Below are 21873 nucleotides of genomic sequence, written 5' to 3'. Positions count from 1 at the left end.
CACTGTGGAGTTGTATTCCAGTGTCAAAGTGCAGCAGTTGAATCTTGTCTCTAAGTCGATATAGGGCAAGACGCTATGAAGAAGGCAAACACCAAGTGGAACAACATCACCAAATGTCAGGTCACATCTAGCCAAGACTAGATTTAAATCGTTCAAGGTGCTTACTAACTCTTAGCAGATTGCATATAAGCTCGATAATAGGTGTCATAACCAGATACTGTCTAATAAGAAAACACGCAACGCGACTAGGCGTATTCTCAAATGACTTTTGCAGAAGCTGTATCGACGAAGAAGAGGACGAAACAGATCCTCACCTTCTCTGTACATGCCCAGCTCTAACTCAAAAACGCAAGAATTCTTCTTTAACGAACTGAAAGATCTAAATCGTATCAGCATAATCAGCCTCTCACGTTTCGTAAGGAACTTAAACTGGTTCCATGTGGTATCACACTGGGCCATTAAACTGGCCTAAGAGTGTCCGTTTCCATCATGGACAGCCACTTTACCCTAACCTAACCCAAGGCTGTGTCCCAAAATTTCAAAATTGAAAATATTTAATTTATATAAATATGTAAAGAGCCTAACAATACTCGAAAAAAGTCTATGATTCTAAGTTTTGAAGGTTCTACAAAAAGTTTTCTTTGTTCTCAAGATTCTCGAGTCGAAGACCATTTTTAATCATTATTATTAATTTAGAGTTTTTGGGCTTTAATTCCAAATTAATTTTGGAAATTAAGCCAGAAAAAGCTCTGCTCATTCTTTAAAGGCTTAATTTCCAATACTAATTTGGAAATTACACCAAAAAGTTCTTATTTTTTTGACGTTTTTTCCATTTTAGTATTTTGGCTCTTTTTCCAAAAGTTTGGCGTAATTTCCACACTTTTTGGCGTATTTTCCTTTTTTTTGGGCGCTTTTTCCTATTTTTTTACGCCAAAATTGTTTGGACTTTTTTTCCAAAACAGTTCTTGGCGTAATTTCCTATGGCGTAATTTCAGGGAGACGTTCATTGCGTGATACTGGAACTTCCGTAAATACTCATCAGCTTACCCTAGGACTATAATTCGAAATCAAGGAGAATATTTGCTGCACTTCAAGAATGTGAGGTGTCTTACCAAATTCCTTTGTTCCCCATCTAATTTCATGTTCAAGCTATATCTCCTCTTAAACCCTTTTCTAATACCCCTCATTTGGTTTTCAAACTTAAAACATTTTATTGCTTATCATAATCACAACCCCTTAAGTGTTCAGGATATATAACAAAATTTTTAAAATCAATACAAAATATTTTTGAGGCACATCGTATGTGTTATAGTTGTAGACCTCTTCGCTATTGACCTTTGATCAAATTCAGCTTGTAACATAATAAAAATTGTTGTATGATAATAAAGCTACACATTTTGTTTGTGCCCTCTGGGTCTTCATAATCCCAGAACTTTTAGTGATTAAACTAAACTTATTCGGGTCGGTAAAATAAAAATACATATTTTATAACCAATATCCCCGAGAGACTTGATAAACATTAATGTTTAAATCCAAGTACCTTGAAATTTAATTTAAAACAAAAATATCCCGAGAACACAATAAAAGTACTATAACTACCCCTAATCTAAGTTGGTAAATCAAAAGAGCATTATACATGACATAATTTAATTTCAAGCATTATAAGTCCTTAAGTCATATAATAAACTTAGAGATATTTCACATATTCTGCACATTCCACATGTTTTCTATCTATCCCGTCGAGGTCGGCGACACCCGCCCCTTGAAGGCCACCTCAGCTTTTGTTTGGATTTCCATGGGAATCTTGTGACTTGTGAAGCTTAAAAGCAGCAAATTAATTAGCTCACCCACTGTGGAGTTGCATTCCAGTGTCAAAGTGCAGCAGTTGAATCTTGTTTCTAAGTCGATATAGGCTGCTTTCAAGGCAAGGAATTTATTATTCTTAACCGAATTTTTTTTCATGGGCTAAAATTATTTATGAGATTCTGGTTTAACTTTAAAGTTACCAACTTAAATAAGAACAAGTATGTAATATTCATGTACTTCTGTAGTCCATGTGGGTGCCAAGGTAAGTACAAAATAATGCTTAAGTATTTAAAAAATAAAAATGAGGAAGGAAACCGTAAACGACTTATAGGTAGCACAAAGAACTGAGTCTCCTTGTTATGTCATATAAAATACGAGTATGAAAAATCTCTGAATTGTGTCAAGTTGTCAAAGATAATGAGAGTTTATCCTCTTACAGCTTTTGAAAAAAATTTAAATATTATCAACCCCTTTTGTTTTGTAATATATTACATGCAAAATATACGCAAACACACCATAAATCACGGTAATCTTGTGTTTCACTGGCTGTGCACAGTAGTTGTCGTATTAACATGCATATATTTATTTTTCCAGGTAAGATATACGGTTACCTAACACAATTTGAGGTCATTTTGCATAAATTCACTTATAAAAAGGTGCAATAAATTGTAGCTTTTTGGTATTCATACATTTTTATAAAAGAAGTTTGTGTTTTTATAAAAGAATAATGAAAATATTTTGTATATAAAATAGTGTTCTAGATGAAGTTGAAGATAGTTTTGACTTGGGCGGAGAGAAAAACGTGAACATGATAAGGACTTAACTATTCCTTAAGTTTGAAAGAGGAAAATAACATCCTGTCTCTGTTCATATTATAATCTTAAAAGACTAGAAACTAAATACTATAATTGTAGATGGCAAAATGCTTGTAAAATTATTAAAATTCAATAATTACTGCTAAATTGATTTATAATTTCTAAAATATATATAAATTTGCGATAAAAACAAATTTTTTAAATGTATTAGGAAGCTAGAGTTTTGCTATTGTTTAAAAATATCGCTCAAAACCCTATTGCAATTAAAATTCACTTCTCTAATGCAATGCTTTCATTACGGTCATAATTTGTACAAGCCACTCATACAATTGAAACATATAGCGAGTAGTTCTAGAGGATACGTTAGCACAATTAACTAATGTTAATGAAGGTGGGCAATTGCTAAAGTTACTATACCCGTGTTTTGTTGGAAAATCTATCAATAGTATAGTAAGATTTTACACGAATAACAAAAATAAATATCCGCAGTGTAAATAGTACCTATTAAAGTTAAAGAAGAATCTTACTACGGATGGGTTTTTGACATGTATACGAGTCTCGAGTGGATCTTTTGTGATTTCGTTCTTAAATGTTGGTACGATTGATATTGCATTTGTTTCTCGAAGGCTGTCTTCGTTGAATAGTTGTGCATTTGGAATCATTGGGGAAAAAATTAAATCTGTTAATGTTGATATTATTTAGGTTTGTTAATGAAAATGGACTAACTGGGCTTATTTTGCAAGAATCGAATAGATAATTAAGTATTGCTATGTTTTCTCCAAAGGTTTATTTTAGTTTAGATAAAATAAATCTTTTTGGAGTTTCCACTGATTTAAAAATGATTATTTCGCCTCATCTCCCTCCTCTTACGAATCCAATCGAAATCGTTGGCTTATGAAAAAGAGAGGAGATAATAGAAGGAACCTGAATAAAACAACAACAATTACTTGTGTGTGCTTAGAAAAATGCTAATCGGTTCAGTATAGTTCGATAGAACGAAAAAACCTGTAATTGGCTTACAACTTTCATGTAGGTGCGGTGGCGTAGTGCGTTGTGCACTATCTCCTCACACGCTAGATCGCTTGTTTAAGCCCAGCTCGGGCAAAAGTTCTTCAAAAATTAAATTGAACATAAAAAGCGATTAAGCACCACTAAAGGAGTCTGATGATCGGGTTGGTCCCCGTGAAATAGCTATAACTCCAACCTATGAACTTGGTGGTAGCATACAAATGTTGTTGTTGTTTCATTCTAAATTTTCAAAAATGATTAACTTTGACAGCACTTTCTAAAATACAAACGGTGTTCTTATGAAGTGCAAGTGAGATAGTTTCATTCGTGTTTAACAATGTAGAACTGAATAGTTCAGCAACATCTAAAAATACGCTGCCTCCACTTGCGTTTTTTTTAAATTTGATTAAACTATATTTTTTTGTATACAAACATGCAATTAAACCGACCATAATGGATTATCTGTAAAACCAACTATTCCACACAGGGTTTTCTTCACAAATATCATTTCAACTCGATTCAGTTATATAAAGAATTGGGACGAACTTTACGCTCGTTTCAATACCGCATGTAAATGTATTAGTCTACGAACAAACTCAATTCTTGAAGTTTTTATTTTATGTCAAAGCTGCAATTGTTAAATAAACTGTTTTTATAGAATTTCAATTTCCAGATGTTTTCTTAGCATTTATTCTTGAAGTTTATTATTTTTTTTTTTTTGCTGAAGTTAATTTTAACTTTTGATTTTCACAAAACTTTTTTCTATTTACGTGTTTTTTTAATTATTATTCTAACAGATCTTCTTTCAGTTGTACCAATTTTTAAATACAAAAATCTGGCAACTGCCGATGCGGTTTCTTGGGAATTTACTATTATACTATTTATCGAATGCCAGAAAAAACACGGGTTAACAAAACTGAAAAATAAGCACGACGAAGGGAAGAGACAACAAACATTTACTATAGAAAGAACTTTTTAAATTCTGTCTTTTGAATTATTATAATAAGGGTACCAAACAATGTTACAATATTCACAAACTGACCTTACCAGAGAATTGTAAAGATTTATTTAAGTACATATATGAATCTAAGAATTCATTCGTATGTCTTTTTAGTCAAATACTTGTAACAATGAAAACTATAATATAATTATAGCGAGGTAAAAAAAAAGTTTGTTAAGATTACTCCAAGATCTTTCTTCCTAGTAACACGTCCTAAATTTGTATGGTTGATATTATAATCTAACACTATGGATTCACGATTTCGGAAATACGACAAAGCTTGACATTTCGAAACATTTAATAGAAGATGATTTTGATTGCATTAAATAGTATCAAGCCTAGATAGATGTTCCAAAAGAAGAAAACAGTCAGTTTGACAAAAGATTTTACGCTAAGGTTTAAAGTCTACAGCAAAAAGAATGCAGTTTGAATTTTGAAAAATATCTATCTATAATATGTACAAAAAACAAAAACAATAATGGGCTAAAATGGGTTCCTTGCGAATCACCAGATGGGATCGAAACACTTTTTTAAAGTGAACTATCAACTTTAACTATTTGAACTCTACCAGCTCAATATGATTCAAGCTTTTAAAAGAGAAGAGTGAATCCCTATAGAATTTAGTTTAATATATAGGATTTGGTGGTTGACTCTATCAAATATCTTTTCAAAATCTGTAAAAATAATATCTGTTCGAAGACGAGTCTCCATATTCGTTATGATGTAACTACAAAGGTTTTTTAAAAATACTTTCAGAATACAAAAAAAAATTACAAATGGGGATATAATTAGTTATATTCTGTTTTGATCCAGATTTTAAAATTGCTGATAAATAAGAAACTCTCCAGAAATCTAAAAATTGCCCTTTGTCTAATGAATGATTAGAGATAGATCCAAGGGAGTGGGCTAATACAATGCCGCATTTCCTTAAAAGCTGCAATCCCACCAGGCCCTTCACTTTTATTAACAATAAATTTCGATAAAATGTCTTCTATTTCAAATAAATTAAATATTAAAGAACCAATATTGACAACTCTATTTACAGCTTCTGGATTCCCCTATCTAAAGAGTAAACTGATTTCAAATAGTCAGTGAATAAATTACATGTAATAGGTTCATCACTACTAAATGTATCCTGATACTTCATACTACTAGGAAATCTGCTTAATTTAAGCCTTGAGCTTATGAAGTTCTAAAAACGCTTGGTGTTTAATTTGAGGTCATTTTCGATAGAAAACAAGTAAAGAATTTCGTCAAAAAATTAAACTAAACGAATTTTGGAATATTGGCAGACAGATTCTTTGATGTAAAATGTATTCACAATTTTACCAACTGCTTGAAAAAAGGCTAGGGTTAAATTACAATTGTTGAAGTTAGTTTCCTTTATAGTTATAACGCTTTGTTCGATTACCAAAAGATCTATGTGGTGTCGGTGATCAATCAATCTGAGATACATTGGAACTGGTCGAAAGGGTTAAAAATGTAATTTTCATTCATCCCCAAGAAGACAAGTTCTAGAAGTTATATTTATTCATAATTGATATTCTTTTTCATTTATTTAAATGCATTTATCCATCTTATTTTTTGAAATAGAGTTTTACAATTATTCGTTAAATAATGTTAACAAAAACTGATAAATGGTATAAATTTTCCTAAAACTAATTTTGTTCAACTAAATAGATACTCATTTACTTAGCACATTGAACAAAAAAAGGTATTTCTATTAAAAAATGGAAACCTTCTATCTTGGTTGTTGTGCCTAAATCAGGTTATAAAAATGAAGTAGAAAACTATAGGGGTGTTTTTAAACTCTCTGCAATTCCCAAATTGTTTGAAAATATTGTAAAAACTGAGCTTAATTTCCCTACCAGTGAATATTTAACTGAAGTTTAGCATGTATTTGCCTGCAGTCGATCATCTGTTACCAATTTGACTAATTTCAAGTAGACGCACTGTACTTTGACTTAAATAAAGCCTTTGACTCTGTAAACCACTTCAGACTTTTGATTTTCATTCTTACTTTCTCCGTTTTTAATTGTCCCCCAAGGTAGCCATCTGGGTCCGCTCCTTTTTACAATTTTCGTTAACGATATTGTCTCGATCTTTTAGTACTGTAAATACTTATTATAAGCGGATTATCTGAGATTTAAATGATTGTCAACTTATGCAATCTGACATTGATTCCCTCTCAAATTGGTGTCACATCAATAGCTATTTGAATACCAACAATTGTCAGGCGATCTTTTTTTCAGGAAATCTCACATTTGTTTTTCAATAATGTTAATGATAGGGTTTCAATTATTGAAAAGTAAGGAGTGATTCCGATTTCCCAACTTTCTTTTCAAAGTCGATTCGTTTGTAGGTTTTATAAAACGAAATGGAAAAGATTTATATTTTGTATTATTATCCTTGTTTACATCTCTTATTTAGAGTCCTATTTATAAAGTTAATTCTGGTTGGAATAAGAAAATTCAAAGACGATTCACGAGAAAGCCTTGTTGTTCCCAAGAACTCACACTACAAATTGTGGCAGCAATGAAACTTAGTCAAGATATTTTATAAAATTCAATAAATTGTCAAATATTGTTTTTTTTTTTTAAATGTTTATCGTAATAAATTTAAAACTTACTTTACTTTTTCATTCGACCTCAGAGTGCGTTTATCTGTTAGGTATAATTTTGCTTGTAAATTAAATAAATAAATATTCAACTAATAATTTGACACTCGACAGCTGAGTGTTACATCGATACTTATCGAAAATCCTAACTGAATTTGGATTACTACTCATTCCAACCTTGACTGAACTATTTAAAACAACAATATATAAAGATTTCCTTGGTATTTTACTGGAAATTTATTTGTTATTAATAATAATAGAAACGTTAATAAAGAAATTAAATTAACAGAAGGACGTTCTTCGGACGGGCTCTGTATGAGAAGTGTCCCACTCCAATTGTGAACACTTCCTTATTCAATTGGGAAGGTATGGAATTGGAATTGGCTTGAAGCGGGGATGATATAGATAGGTGAACCAAAACAAAATTTGTATCTGCATTTATAAGAAGAAGAACGAATGGCATCTGATGCCTCAGATTAAACTAGATTTCAGTATTTTAATTAATTTAAAAATCTTCTGAAATAATTTTCAAACACATCAATGAGTGCTTTTATAATCTTAAAAGATAATTTCAATTTTGATTTTATTTCATGAGAAAGTAAATAGTAGAACCTGCAGCTAATATGTTTTGTGGTTATACTGTTAAAAATTAGTAAAACCATCTTCTAACCGTGGCTTGGGTTCGATCCCTGCCTTTGCCACCTAAGGTTTTTTTTCACGCGTCTGCCTCTTAGGAGGAATTGAAAAATTCCCCAAGAGTAATTCTTGTCATGAAAAGTGCTTTCTCAAATTTGCCGTTCGGACTCCGGTTAAAAATTGTAGGTCCTTTCCATCCCTGAAAACAGTACTCGCACACAGGAATGGTTGTGAGTTGTCAGTCACTAGGCCCTAGTTCTCAAAAGGACTGTTACGCCACCCAATGTATTTTATTTTATAAAATTGTAACCTAAACTGGCTTTAAAAATTCATTAATTTACCATTTGCGAACAAATAAGTTAAATAAAAACATCGAATATCTCGCTTCTTCAACAAACCATAAGAAAACCTCTCAAATACAAATTTGAAATTATGAAATATATATTTTGCCTTTTAGTTGCAGCCGGAACAATCTTAGAGCTTATGATTAAATAATACAGAAACGGCCGGTTCCGAAATATTGTTTTGAATTAATTGCACAAGGAAATTATTTTTTAATTAAGTATTAAAAATCTTATTTTCATTTTCATCTTTTCTAAAAATTCCACACAACACGTACCTACTCTGTGCTCCTTTTCTGTCTTAGCATTATTTTATTTCTTGAATTTTTTAAAGAAAAAATAAGACTTTAAATATTTGTATAATAAACTTTTTTTTGCAAATAAATTTTAAGATGTTTTTCTCACCAAAACCAAATATGCATAGCAAGAGGGCAAATAACCAATTTATACAAATAAAATGGCCAAAAAACAACGTATTCCAAATTATATTTTTAAATTTCCTGACTTCTCTCGCTTCCTATACAAAAAATTTCAACTTTCAACTTTCAAATGTAACTAATTTAACTTTCATGTTTGCAAAACTGAAAAAAGTATAAAATTTGAATAAAATTCACTCATTGGTATTAATTTATGCAACAACTTACTTCCGGCGAAGAAATTTTCCTCGTACAAAAGATTTACTTGCTCTACAACTCTTTTGTTAGCATTTTGTGTTTTCGCACAATCACGGGAGCTATGTTGTTTTTGGTTTTTTGTGTTTTTGAAAACAAAATCTTCAACACCGTAGTCTAATTTAACTTAACTTTTATACACAGCACAGACTTCGGAAGACAACAAACAAAAGATTAAAAAGTAATCATAATCAAGAACAAGGTTATAAAGTCGAGGATTAAATGCAACAAACGATTTCACAGGAAGTTCTGATTTTCTCTTCGAAACGAGCAATATACCTTTTCGCTTCAATTTTATTATAGAGCTCGTTTATAAACGACGTCGCGTCCTTTCCTCCCCCAAAGCCAAATATTATTTTCATGAGCTTTTGCACAACAAGGACGAGGACCAGGAGCCCCGGAAAAGAAATATTTTAGCTATGATAAATATTCACCCCATTAAGGTCCCCAAGTACCACAACCACAACAAGTAAGTATATACAATTTATACGGATTCAAAAGACGAGGGTGTTATAGCAGCTCAATAAATCTTGAATATAAATGCGGTGGAAGCCGAATCACTCGAAAACCCGAATTGGCATTGTTCTCTGATTCCATTGTTTATAATAGTTGTATTATTTGGGGTGGTGCTACACCGCGCACAACATGCAATTCGACAATTTTCCAATTAAAATTTGCATAACTCCTGGGTGATATTTCGGTTCGTTTTCTTTTAACAAAGCCAAAGGATAATCAATCTTATAGCCACAAATAGAACAAATTACCAAACCACATAAACTACACTCTCCAGTAATTTTATTGAAAGTTTCTCACAGGCATGGCGCTGAATTAGAGGAGCAGGACTTGTTGAGGGTTATTTATCTTTGATGAATTCAGTCCTTGAAGGATGTCTATTTGAAGTCACAGGAATCCAAATCAGAGAGACAGATACGAATGAGGATGGCAACAACAAAGTTGTGGTGTGTCACTTTCATGTAAAAAGTGGATACGTTTTGTTTTATTTTTTGGAAATCAAAGTTAGGATAATTTACAAACAGACGCAATTATATAATATGGAGAAGTAAGATTAATTTTGCCTTGGAGTATTCCGTTCGTTCGGATGAGAGATGAAAAACCCCTTAGTGCGCATTAGGGCAGATTAAAAAAAAGTACCTTGGGGCAAGGAGTTCTACATTGCTTCCATACCTCTTAACTATAACCTCTGATTAATTGATGGAAGCCATTTCGGTCGGGTCCTTTTTTTCAGGGTCTACTTCTACTTTCACTTTTACTTTCACTTCATCCCCTTTCGAAAGAACTTCGGACTAATAAATCTCCGACTCTAACCGACAAAATGATGGAATGGTAAATCAAACACTTTTGGGATTATTTAATTTATGGGATATGTATACCGCAATTGAAGGAACATAACAGAACACTATAAGTAAAGGTGTACGAGTTAATTAAAGGTAAGCTTGAATTTATGGTATGTATGTATATAACTGGATAATGTTTTGGTCAAATATAAAGTAAGAATTTTTGCATGAAAGAGATTGAGGGGTGAGAAAGTGTTTTAAGCTTGTTACGTACGAATATATACGATATACTAATTGAAATGAAAATGAATTTTTCGTTTACACTTTTTGAATACGAAATTAATTAACCCAAAACCACCGAAACAAAAATACAAAGTTAAATAGCATTAATTATAATATTTAATTTATATCAATATTAATCATGTATGTAGGTACCATCAGAGATGAGAAAAAATATATATAAAGTTTTTTGTTTTTGCTACAACCTTTTTTGTTGGAAAATTAATAAAATGTTTATTTCACTTTTGAAGGCAAATGTATGGGATTTTGAATTAATTAGAAATTAAAAGAATTATGTTTTCGTGATTTGCATTTTTAACAATTATTATTATTGGAGCAAAATTGATTTAGCTTTCAATACAATAAAGATAAATCAACCCTTTTTAGTTTTCTTAAAGTTAAACACATAAAAGTGGAAGTTTAAAACAAGTTGGAAAGTATTTTCATACCTCTTAAAGTAAATTTAAAAAAAGTCAAAGTTTAAAACAAACTCGAAGTGCTTTCCCCATAAGAGAAACAATGGAGAAGTGAAAATTAAACAAGCACTTCAAAATGACAAATTTTCCCAAAAATACAAAAATAAAACAAGCACGATTAACGTTTGCGAAAACCATTGAATATTATCATCAGAAAATAAATCAGCTCAAAATAACATAAACAAAAAGCACTTTACTCACTTTTATATATTTTGTTGACTTGTAAAAGCATTTGACTTGACACACAGCATAGACACTATGAAAGACACTACAAGAAGTACCCTTATCAAGAAGTTTTTTGAATATGGGGGAATTATGGAACATCATAAGCAACAAGACATGACTAAAAGCGGAAAACTAATTCCATTTACAAAGAGAATACTATGACAAGATGATCCCATGTCAACGATGTTACTTTCTGCCTTCTTGATAGATACTTTGTGGAAATCTGAAGACGAGAGATAAAAATACCTATAGAGTAGAGACCTACGTGGAAAACAAATAGAAATTAAGTTGGATCGCGTGCTTAACTTATTTGAATTCGCACGAAATTGTTTTCATTTAGAAATCTTTAAGTTTGGAGAGATAGTAACATTCAGGTGCTATTGAACAGATTGAACCAGGGAAATGTTAATAATTTGACTTGACGTTGATGATTTAACTCAAACACTATTTTTCGTTCAGAATATATTTTACAGGACTATCCCGTTTGTCATTTGCGAGGAAGTGACAAATCCTTCAAGAGTACTTCTTATCATAACAAAGTGCTTCTCAAATTGGTCCCTTCATTTGTACTATTATTCACAAATATGAACATATAAATCGTGTAGAGTCCAAAGTCACCTTTGAAAATATTTTCTCTTAAATACATCTCAGGTTTCTGAGTTTTACTTTTAAACAATTTTAAGGAATTTATTTGTACTCGAAACAAATTTAAAATTTATTTTCAAATTAAAAACGGGAGTACAATTTTAAATGTTTATATTTTTGGATTATTTATCGGAGCGACACGATTCCTTAAAAATCATCATTTTTCATTTTTTTGTTTTCAAAATGTAAGAGTGATGTTTACATACATACATATATACAAAGATATAAGGATCTATTCTGAATGGAGCAAATTAAATTTAAGGACTTTAATATTAAAAGAACTCAGACTTCTTGATGTCAAAATTTTGAAAGAATTATTAAATATAATTTTACTCAATTTTGTTAGCAAATACAAATAAGGAACATAAAAACCATTTTTTATTTAGCTATGAACTATGTGAAATATTAAAAAGAAAACATGGATGACAGTTTAATTAATTTTTACTTGTGATTAATTGATCTAAGTTCATTGGAAAGGTAAACATTAGTTGGGATATATTTGTTAACTATTTATTAATAAAACTAACACAAAAGAGTAGAGTATGATTTGTTTAAGCTTGAAATTTAGCAATTGGATTTCTTCCGTAAGGTTTTCAAAATTAAAAACGACTTTACTGATTTTGATTAAAAAAAACATGGTTCTATGTAATTAGATTGCAGATAATACTTTTGTATTCACAGACTTATTTTAGAAGGGAATCTTAAATATTATATTCGCGAAAGTAAAAATCTAGAAATAATAAAATCTTGAAAACAGAAATTAATAAAAAAAATCTCGGATCTATATAAATTTTTCGTAATTAGTCAAAAATTGAAAAATTCTTACATAAAAACTACATTGTTTCCAAAAAAATTAGACCCATGGCTTTTCCTTGGTTTGTAGTTTATTCGTGGCATAGAAGATGAAGTATGAAGGACATTTTTGGTAAAGGAATAAGTAAGTTAGACACAATGTAGAAGAACGAAGAAACAAGAACCAGGCGGAAGTGCATACATAAAGAAAAACTGTTTTTGGTGGCCTTAAAAGTCCCTGCCTCAACTCTTAATTGTATTGCTTTGATAGTTATAAATTAGATTTATAAGTTCTTGTCTACTAAACTTAATATTTCCTTATTTTCCAAGCATTTAATATTCGAAAATGTACTCTTTTTTAGTTGAGGAGATAAATTGTTTGAGTGCGTACATTTAATACTGTGCTTTGCTTTGCTTAATTTAAGCTTTTCGAAAAGTTATCAATAAGATCTGGAATTAACAATTTCTTCGAGCCTTTCTCTCGAGATTTTTTGATTCAAGACTTTTGTTTAATCAAGATTTGTGTGCGTTTGCATTCTAGGAAAAATCAGTTTTCTAGATTTATGTCGCACGGGATTTTTGGCTTGCATATCATGTCATGATCCATTTTTATTCATATAAAAGTTCTTGAAAATATTGAAATTTGGAACAATCTTAAGAAATTGAGATATTTTTAAAATTTTTTATAATTTTAACTTTGCCGAAGAAAGATTACATGTTAAAAATCATTATTAAGGTCCTTGAGTTATAGACTTATAGTGCTTATATTAAAATGTAAAGTGTACACACTTTCACTAAGTGCATCAGCAAAATTGAATGGAAATGTATAAAGTTGATGTTAGCATTTTAAATAGAATTATGATTCTTCGGTTTTTTTGATGTTTCAAAAAAGATGGTTAATGTTGGTTTAATTGTCATTGATTTCGAAATGTTAAGAAAATTAAATATTAATAAACAGTTTTTTTATTTTATTTTAAAACAATAATAGAGAAGTTAAGTCATGTCGCGTATAAAAGTTTTAAAGAGAAAGCTCAATCTTCGCAACATAGAAGGATTTACAGTGAACTACATTTAGATCCTCAAGAACGAACATACCTCCTCAACTGTTTCCCCATATGTATGATAAATGTTATATATAAAGTTAGAGGCGAAGTATTAAATTTAAATTACATTCCGCATAGACCAGATCTGCCGATCCTATGCGAACTTTGCAATCTTACTGAAAACCACTTCATTGCAAGATGTCCTGTTTTGAAAGAGTTTCGTATAAAATATTTTGGAGCAGCTTTGATGGAATTTCCCGAAACATTGGAAGTTCTGAATGGAAAACTAGGCTGGACAGTTGTATATAAATATATTACAACCGCATTGCTATGGATAACGTATTCGCGAAGGAGACTCTTATATAAACAACTAGGTTAATTATACAATTAAACTTAAGAACATTGTCGATCTGGTAGACGGCCACTGGCCAAACCATATTTAACTTAATTGCTTAAATGTTTATTGGTTTTCGTGTTGGGTTAAAAAAGTTTTTAGTTGAATAATTCTTAAAAATTTTTAAATTACCGAAAATATTTTTCATATAAAGAAATAGTTCAGTTTGAAAATCTAGTTTTGTTAAATTGATTTTTAATCGAAAACATATTTTTACCAATTTTGGTGGAATTTCTTAAATTTTTACAAATTGGATGTATGAAATTAATTTGAATGATATCTAGGGACCTTGAAACGTCGAGAAATGTCAAAATTTTCAATTTGACAAATTGGACCCATTACAACAACTTCCTATGGGAAGTTAAAAAAGGCAGGAATGCGAACCACTCATGATAACTTGAAATTGGTATTTTAACAAACTGGCAATTTTTATTATCTTAGAACTTTGAAAAGGTATAAATCAAGAGTTAAGATGTTTATTGGGATATACGAGACTTTTCTTCGTTAAGCCAATGTCAAGATATTTTAGTCAAGAAAAAATGTACTTTTCTGTATACATTTGATATTTACTAAATAAATAAACAAAATATCAAAACAATAAATTGTTTTTAAAATAAAATATATAAACTGATTTTTTAATGGAAAACTGTCAATTGAATTGTTCATACAATTTTTAAAATGACGAAAACGTTATTAAACGTTATATAAACTATGTTGAATATAACATTGTACGCTTGTATTTTCCGAAAAATACAAAAATGTATTTTTTTGTATTTATATAAATTCATAACTCAATGAGTACAATACGATCTAATTAAAGAAAAAAAAATTAAATATAATATAAATTAAGTTTTTTTTATAAAAACAAATTTACTGTTTTTTTTCTAAAAACAATGGGGGTATTCACGATCCGTTACAAACAAAAAGTTAAAAATTGCGAATATAAATATGTTAAAATTAGTTTGAAACTGACATTTGTCATGACAAATAACAAATATTTTTGATTTAAATTTCTTTTATTTATTTCACAAAAGATTCCAAAAAAAAAAGTGAAAAAGAAAATTTGTTTGATAATACACGAATTTTGAATTGACAACTGCCACACTGTTAACAAAACCAGACAAATTTTACAGCGTTGTATTTTTCTTTTGCAATATGTTCTAAAAATTTAGTAAAAGTGTAGTCTGTTTATTTTGTTGGTTTTGTGGAAGACAATGTTAGACTTTTGCAACGATGCAAGACCATTTGCACCAAATCCCCTAACAAAACCCCTCATGTTCTGAAGATTATCGGCTCAGTTCCCAAAATCGAGTAAAATGAAATCTAAATTGAATCGAATCAAATACTTTTCGGAATCGGTTTCAGTGAAATTAAATCATTTTATTTGTCCGATGATTTTCAATAAAGTAAATATAATATATAAATGTTTTTTTTTTTAATTAATTTTCTTGTGTTGGTGCACATAGCAGAGGGTGAAAATCTCTAGTGGTGAACTTTAGTTTTTGAATGTGTCAGATTTTAAAAGAACATTGTTTTACTCAAAATATTATGGAAAAAATATTCGCCGTGCTGAAAAATCATTTTGGATGCTTTGTCTGTTCCCTCAATTACAAAGTAGAAGCTGCAATTTCCCATTAAACAAATACATAAATATCAAATATCGAAATGTAAAACACAAAATATCGAAATGTAAAACACAAAAATTCACTTCGCTGTTAAAACAAATTAAATCGGTATCGATAAAAGTGAATTTCAGAACTCCAATTTATATTTTAAATCGATTTTAATTTCATGAAAGTGAAATGTGAAACCTAGCTGCATAATTTCTGTTTTTTTTTTTTTTTAATTTGGTCGAGGAAAGAAGGTATACCGATAGAGACACACGTTAAAACATACCTTTTTGATGGATTAACATCGAATACCTTGAATCTCGAAAAAAGTCTAACTTTTTAATGCTACCAAACGAAAGTCCTAGGTTTGAAGAAAATCTTTACAGCAAAGTACAGATAAATGTTTAAGATAGGAATTTTTCAGTAGAACTTTTACCCCACATACATGTAGTTGTATGTGTTATAAGTTTACATAAATATATTATGTATTCCAAGGAATCCGCATTATTACATATATTTAATTTTGATAAATGTGTTTGACTAATTTAATTTTAACAAGGTAAAATACCTACTTCATATAAATCTTTTATTCTATTTGTTTTGCAAATACAAAGAAAACTTTTCAATGTTTAAGTAAGGTAAATATTTCATATTTCCTAAGGGTTTGGGTTTCATGGTATTTATAAATCAATATTGAGTTTACACAAAGGTACAAATATTCGTCAACTTTACACCAACTATTTCATCATCATCATCTCATTGACACAAAATAATAAATAAATTAAAACAAAACTATTTTGTGGAAATTTTTAGATATGTACATAGGTGGGCTGAAATCCTTCCTTTTTTATTTTATATTCAAATTAGTTTTTCGTGTTTTTATTGATTTATTTTGAATTTTGTATCAGCTTTCGGGTGATACAATAGTGAGAGTAAAAAGTTATCAAATAATGTAATATGATTTAATATAAAATATTGAATAAAACAAACAAACTGACATAATGTGGTGAGTACTAAAAGAAATATTTGCTTTTTTATTAAATTATGCTTTTATTACATGCATGTTTTTTAAAAACTTTAAAACTTCTTAAGGAATTTCTTTTTATTCGATGATGAATTTACAAAAAGTAATTAAAAACTGAAAATTATAAAATTACCTATAAACTTTTTTTTTAATTTTGAGATTGTATATGTGTTGGAAATAACAACATTTATACACGTTAAAAGAGTATTTTAAATGTGTCCTCATTCAAGAACAAAACTTATCCTTTCTTAAAATGATTTGATTTTATTTGCAGTGAGGACGAATTTTGTAATATATTTTACTTAAAAACACAAAAAAATCATTATGGCTATTTAGTAAAAATTCAATGCTATGGGACTTTTGAAGAAGAAATATTTGATTGTACACTCATTCATATATGAACACATTTATGCTGATTTTAAATCATATTTAGTAAAATAAACGGTGTTCAGGAAAAAACAATTCGACTGTTAACAGTCAAATATTTCTTCTTTAAAAGTCCCTTAGCAAGGCAATAACAATAGCTTTATCTTATTTGAATACTTGCAACAACTTTATAATTCGCAGTTGTTCTTGTAGCTCGGATTATATGGAATCTCGATTTATTCGGGAAAATATGCGTCAAGACAAATTATAATGGTTTGGTCATCTTCTGATGAGCCCAACCATTACATCGGGACGAAACGCATATATGAACACTTTCTTTAAATAATTTCCTTTAAAATAGCATTTATTAGTTAGTGCTCATTTTTGCATATTTTGTTAAAAATCCATATAAACGCACATTTAGGTTTTTAGTGCATATTTAATGCATATTTTAATAGTGAAGACAAATTTTTGAAAAAAGGAAGAATTTTTACAACCTTAATTTAAATGTGATTCAAGTGTGTACGAACCTTAATCATTTTAATTATGTTTTTCTCAATGAAACTTTAACTAAGCTTCAAGGTTAAAATACATTTATAAACCAATTGGATTTAATGGAAGATACGTTTAAAAAAGTACATATAGGTGCAAATAAGGGTTGGTAAAACCATTCTTAAGAAAATTGAAAATGTTTTAAAAAACAAAAAAACTTAAAAACATATCAAAAATTTGATCAAAGCCTGGGGTGGAATCGGCTGAGGCGATAGTTGACTATCAATTTTTTAATAGTCAAATTTACTGTAAGATGATTTAACTCAATTCAATTCCATCGAACAATTTTTGATTTAAATTGTCAAAATTCGTTTTTGCCTTGGTGAAATTTTGAATTGATTCTTATAAAATATCTAAGTAAATGTGTCAAATTGCCTAATTTTGAAAAAATTCATATTTTTCTTACTTTTTTTTCGAATGCCGTAAGCTCTGTCGGTCACAGGAATGACTTTTTTTAAAGAAACAAAGTGAGCTAAGAAAACTATCACAGTTTTTTGTGACAGCTTTTAATGTATCAATTTGACCTTAGGTAGAACAAATTGGATCATTTTGACTGTCATTTATCAACAATCACTTTAGCTGATTCCACCTCTGAGTCTAAAGACGTTTTTGAAAACTTTTCGGGTAGTGAGATACTGTCGTTCAAAAATGCTCCAATGACTTCGACTTTAAACGAAAAGTTTTCATGTCCAAAAGTTTTTTCAGGACAAATAGGCGGAATTTTACTTTTAAAAAGTTAAGAAAGTATTTAATGTCGAATGGCAACAAAATTAAAAAAAAGGAGATAAAATCATTTTTCTTCATAAGAATATTAAGTAGACAACTATTTTTAACTTCCCATAGGAAGTTATTGTAATAGGTCCGATTTGTCAAATTAAAAATTTTGACATTTTTCGATGTTTCAAGGTCCCTAGAATCGAAATAAAAGATTCTTAGTAAGATGTCTGTGCGTGCGTGTGTACGTCCTTTCGTACATCCGTACGTTCGCGACATTTTTTAGCGTTCATAGCTCAAGAACCAGAAGAGATATCGACTTTAAATAAATTTTGTTATACACATAATAAGGCAGAAAGATGCAAAAAGGGCTCTCAAGAAAATTGCGTGGACGGTTTTATTTTACACCATGGCAGTTTAAAAGAGGTGAGAATTTTGGTAAACCCTAAATATCTCATGAACCAATAATGCTAGAGACTTGAATTAAATTTTATATAATATATTGTAACGTAATACCAAACAAGTATATTTTTTGAAAAAAAATCCAATCAACGTTTTTGTTTTTAAATCAAAAAAAAAAAGTGAATCAAAAATTTGTCACCCCTAAAATTTTACGAACACAAAATGATTTTATCTAACGTTTTTGATATCGGGTAAAATTTTGAGAAAAATCGATTTGACAGTTTTTTACAAAAAATAAAAACCTAAACAAAAAAATTAATAAAAGTTGGTAACAATTGATTTTCGACTCAAATTGATTTTCAAACTAAACTTTTTATTTATATAAAAAATATTATTGGTAATTTTAAAATTTTTAAGAACAGTTCAACTAACAACTTTCTTAACCCAACCCTACAAACTTTCAAGCAAGACAAATCTACAGACGGGATGGGAAGTTATCAGTGTGGGTCGCATCCCAGCCTCTTTTTATAATATAAATTGTACCTTCTATTGTTTAATTAAACAGTATCGTTTGGATCGAAAAAGTTCAAAATGTGGAAGAATAAAGTAGTAGACGTCTGAATTCTTTGACAATTTAGTCTTGATAGTTCCATAATTTTTTAGTTATTAAATTTATTAGATTTTTTAATCTAATGCGCAAAATTAATCCAAAATTAGTTTATTTAGGAAAACACAAGAAAAGATACCGAGGACCAATATTTGTTTGTTGACTTCTGAAATTATAATATTTTAATTATTTACATTATATAATCAGCAAAATCTTTAAATCCCATTACTATTAATTTACAAAACTACATCACTATGTCAACTAAAACATTTATTTTTTTATTTATACACAAAATACTTCTTTTATCTTGTATTGTTTAATTAAACAGTATCGTTTGGCTCAAAAGGTTTAGACCTGCAAACTGTAAGAAATTTTAGTCTTGACAGTTCCTTGATTTTAAAGGTATAAAAGGTATACGCTTTTTCAATCTGCAACGTAAAAGTAAGCTGAAATTTGTTTAATTATAGATATTGTCTCCATTTTATCAAATGACTTTGAAAACGAGATCAATAAATTTGTCAAGGAAATACAAAGAATCCATAAATCAAAGAACTCATAAATCTTAAAATATCTTTTAAAAAAAATTATTTAAAATACTGAAATTGTAACGAAAAATTATTTAAAAAAGAAAACATAATTCCTACGTATCACCAAATTGAAAAGCATACTTTCAAAAAACTCAATTATTTTTCATTTTTTCTAAATCAATTATTTTATTCAAAACTCCAAATCCGATAAGTCCCCAAAAAGTCCCCTTTGGACTTAAAAAACTTTTTCAATTCGTCTCTCTTCGCATCAGTTTTTATGCAAATTGATTATATTTCATTTCTTACTGCAAAAAGAAAAAATCACCAAGAACAAACTTTAAATGATTGAACTTGATTTGTAGTTCTCAACCTACGCAAACGTCAACTTTTGTCGACGACGACGAACGCCAACGACGACGACAATGTAGACAAGCGTTGGACACTTCAATAGCTCTTATAATCTGAAAATATCCTCTGCACCCCTTTGCATTGACGATATGATGACTTTCACCATTTACCTTCATAAGTTTGTGTTTTTCTTGCCATGCCTTGAGGGCATTTGAAGCTATAGAGAATCTAATTCAAGTACCGACAAACGCAATCATTTATTCCATTTTACGATCTTTTTACAAGGCCTTTTCATTGAATTACATTATTGCAAATAATGCAATATGCATCATTACAATTGGCAATTAAGTATTATATCTTCTAAGTTTCTGTTTTCTTTTTAAATTTATTTCCCTGCTCCTCTCCAAACAGAATTGACGCAAGCTATATAGGTACATACGAGAGGTATAGCTTCTTTGAGGAGACAATAACTTAAGAGCAGTTAAAGTTAATTCAATCAAAAAAGTTTCTTTTTTCAAAACCACCAAACTATTTAAACTAAATAAAAAATGAGAAAGACATTCCTCAGTTCGTTTTAGGTAGGTACCTTCAATAGAAATTGGGGTTTGAAACTCAAAAGGATTCTTTCGGGGGGAAGGTTAGGTAGTTAGTTGGGCTATGGGGGGTGGTCTCACATCAGGTAATACAACATGTCAGGATATATTGTGTATGATAATGTACATCTTTCGTGTTCTCGCTTAAGTCTCGGGGGGGTTTCTTTTTATTTATTTTTTGTTTCTAAAGGATTTACCCAAAGATTTGGGTTGTGTGTTTAAAAACTGTTGTTCATTTTGATGCCCAAGAATAAAGAAGGATGAGATGGAGAACTTTCTTAGACAAAGGAGAAGATAGGTATCTACGTGAAAAGCATTAAATATCACATGCAACGGAAGGCTCACGCTCTACAAGGGATATACGACTACACCTGAGTTCGTCCTGTACTTAAGGTGGCCTCCCCTGAGTCTAACTTCCGTTCATTTTATAGTAACACACTCACTCCTGCATCAAGCACAGCACTAGCAAAATTACACGTCCTTCGATTTAGTTTTTTTTTTTTTGTATTTTATTTCCTTTTTACGGTGCTTTGCTGCTGTGAAAATTGTAGGTCCTTTGAGCTGACGAAGAACGATATTCCTTAATTTATAAGAAGAACACCTTCCAAAAAACAACGCTACTCATATAGCAGATAGCAAAAACAACCACAACCACTCAACACTCAACTCACCAAAGAAATAACTTAAAACGCACGAAACCGTAACGGAAATTTAACAAGCACGATTACTGTTATTTAGATCAGAACGGGAGACCTTTCAAAACGGTACTATGCCCATCTCAACGGTTGTAACTGCTTTTATACCCCCGATACAAATTCGAACTGTATTTTAAGTGCAGAACAGCTTCAAAAGGATGCAGCGCTATCAGTAGAACTTCTGCAAAGTCTCAAAGCTTTTTGGACGATACTGTAATAAGTCGGTGAAAGCTTTCTCGCTGCGGATAGACCCAATAAACGAACCCAGACTGTCAAAGACTGGGAGAGAGGAAGCTCCACATTATTTTAGGTATAGCCATAGTCTCTCGTTATCTGGGGGTGGGATGAGGGTTGGCAAAGCATGGCATGGATATTTTGTATCTGTAGAATTG

The 21873-nt window shown here is 30.1% G+C and overlaps 1 protein-coding gene across 1 annotated transcript in view; it reads right to left on the bottom strand.

Moving 5' to 3' along the window:
• Window positions 1-21592, bottom strand: part of LOC129942303 (calexcitin-1) — a 40402-nt gene extending 18810 nt beyond the window's left edge. Inside the window, exon 1 of the mRNA XM_056051173.1 lies at window positions 21458-21592. The gene's annotated coding sequence lies outside the window, so the exon portion shown is untranslated. The remainder of the gene's footprint in view (window positions 1-21457) is intronic.
• Window positions 21593-21873: the final 281 nt, after the last annotated feature.

This window comes from Eupeodes corollae, chromosome 1 (assembly GCF_945859685.1).
Source record: "Eupeodes corollae chromosome 1, idEupCoro1.1, whole genome shotgun sequence".
NCBI lineage: Eukaryota > Metazoa > Arthropoda > Insecta > Diptera > Syrphidae > Eupeodes > Eupeodes corollae.
The sequence above is the reverse complement of the archived record's forward strand: the minus strand, read 5'-3'. Positions and strand labels throughout refer to the sequence as shown.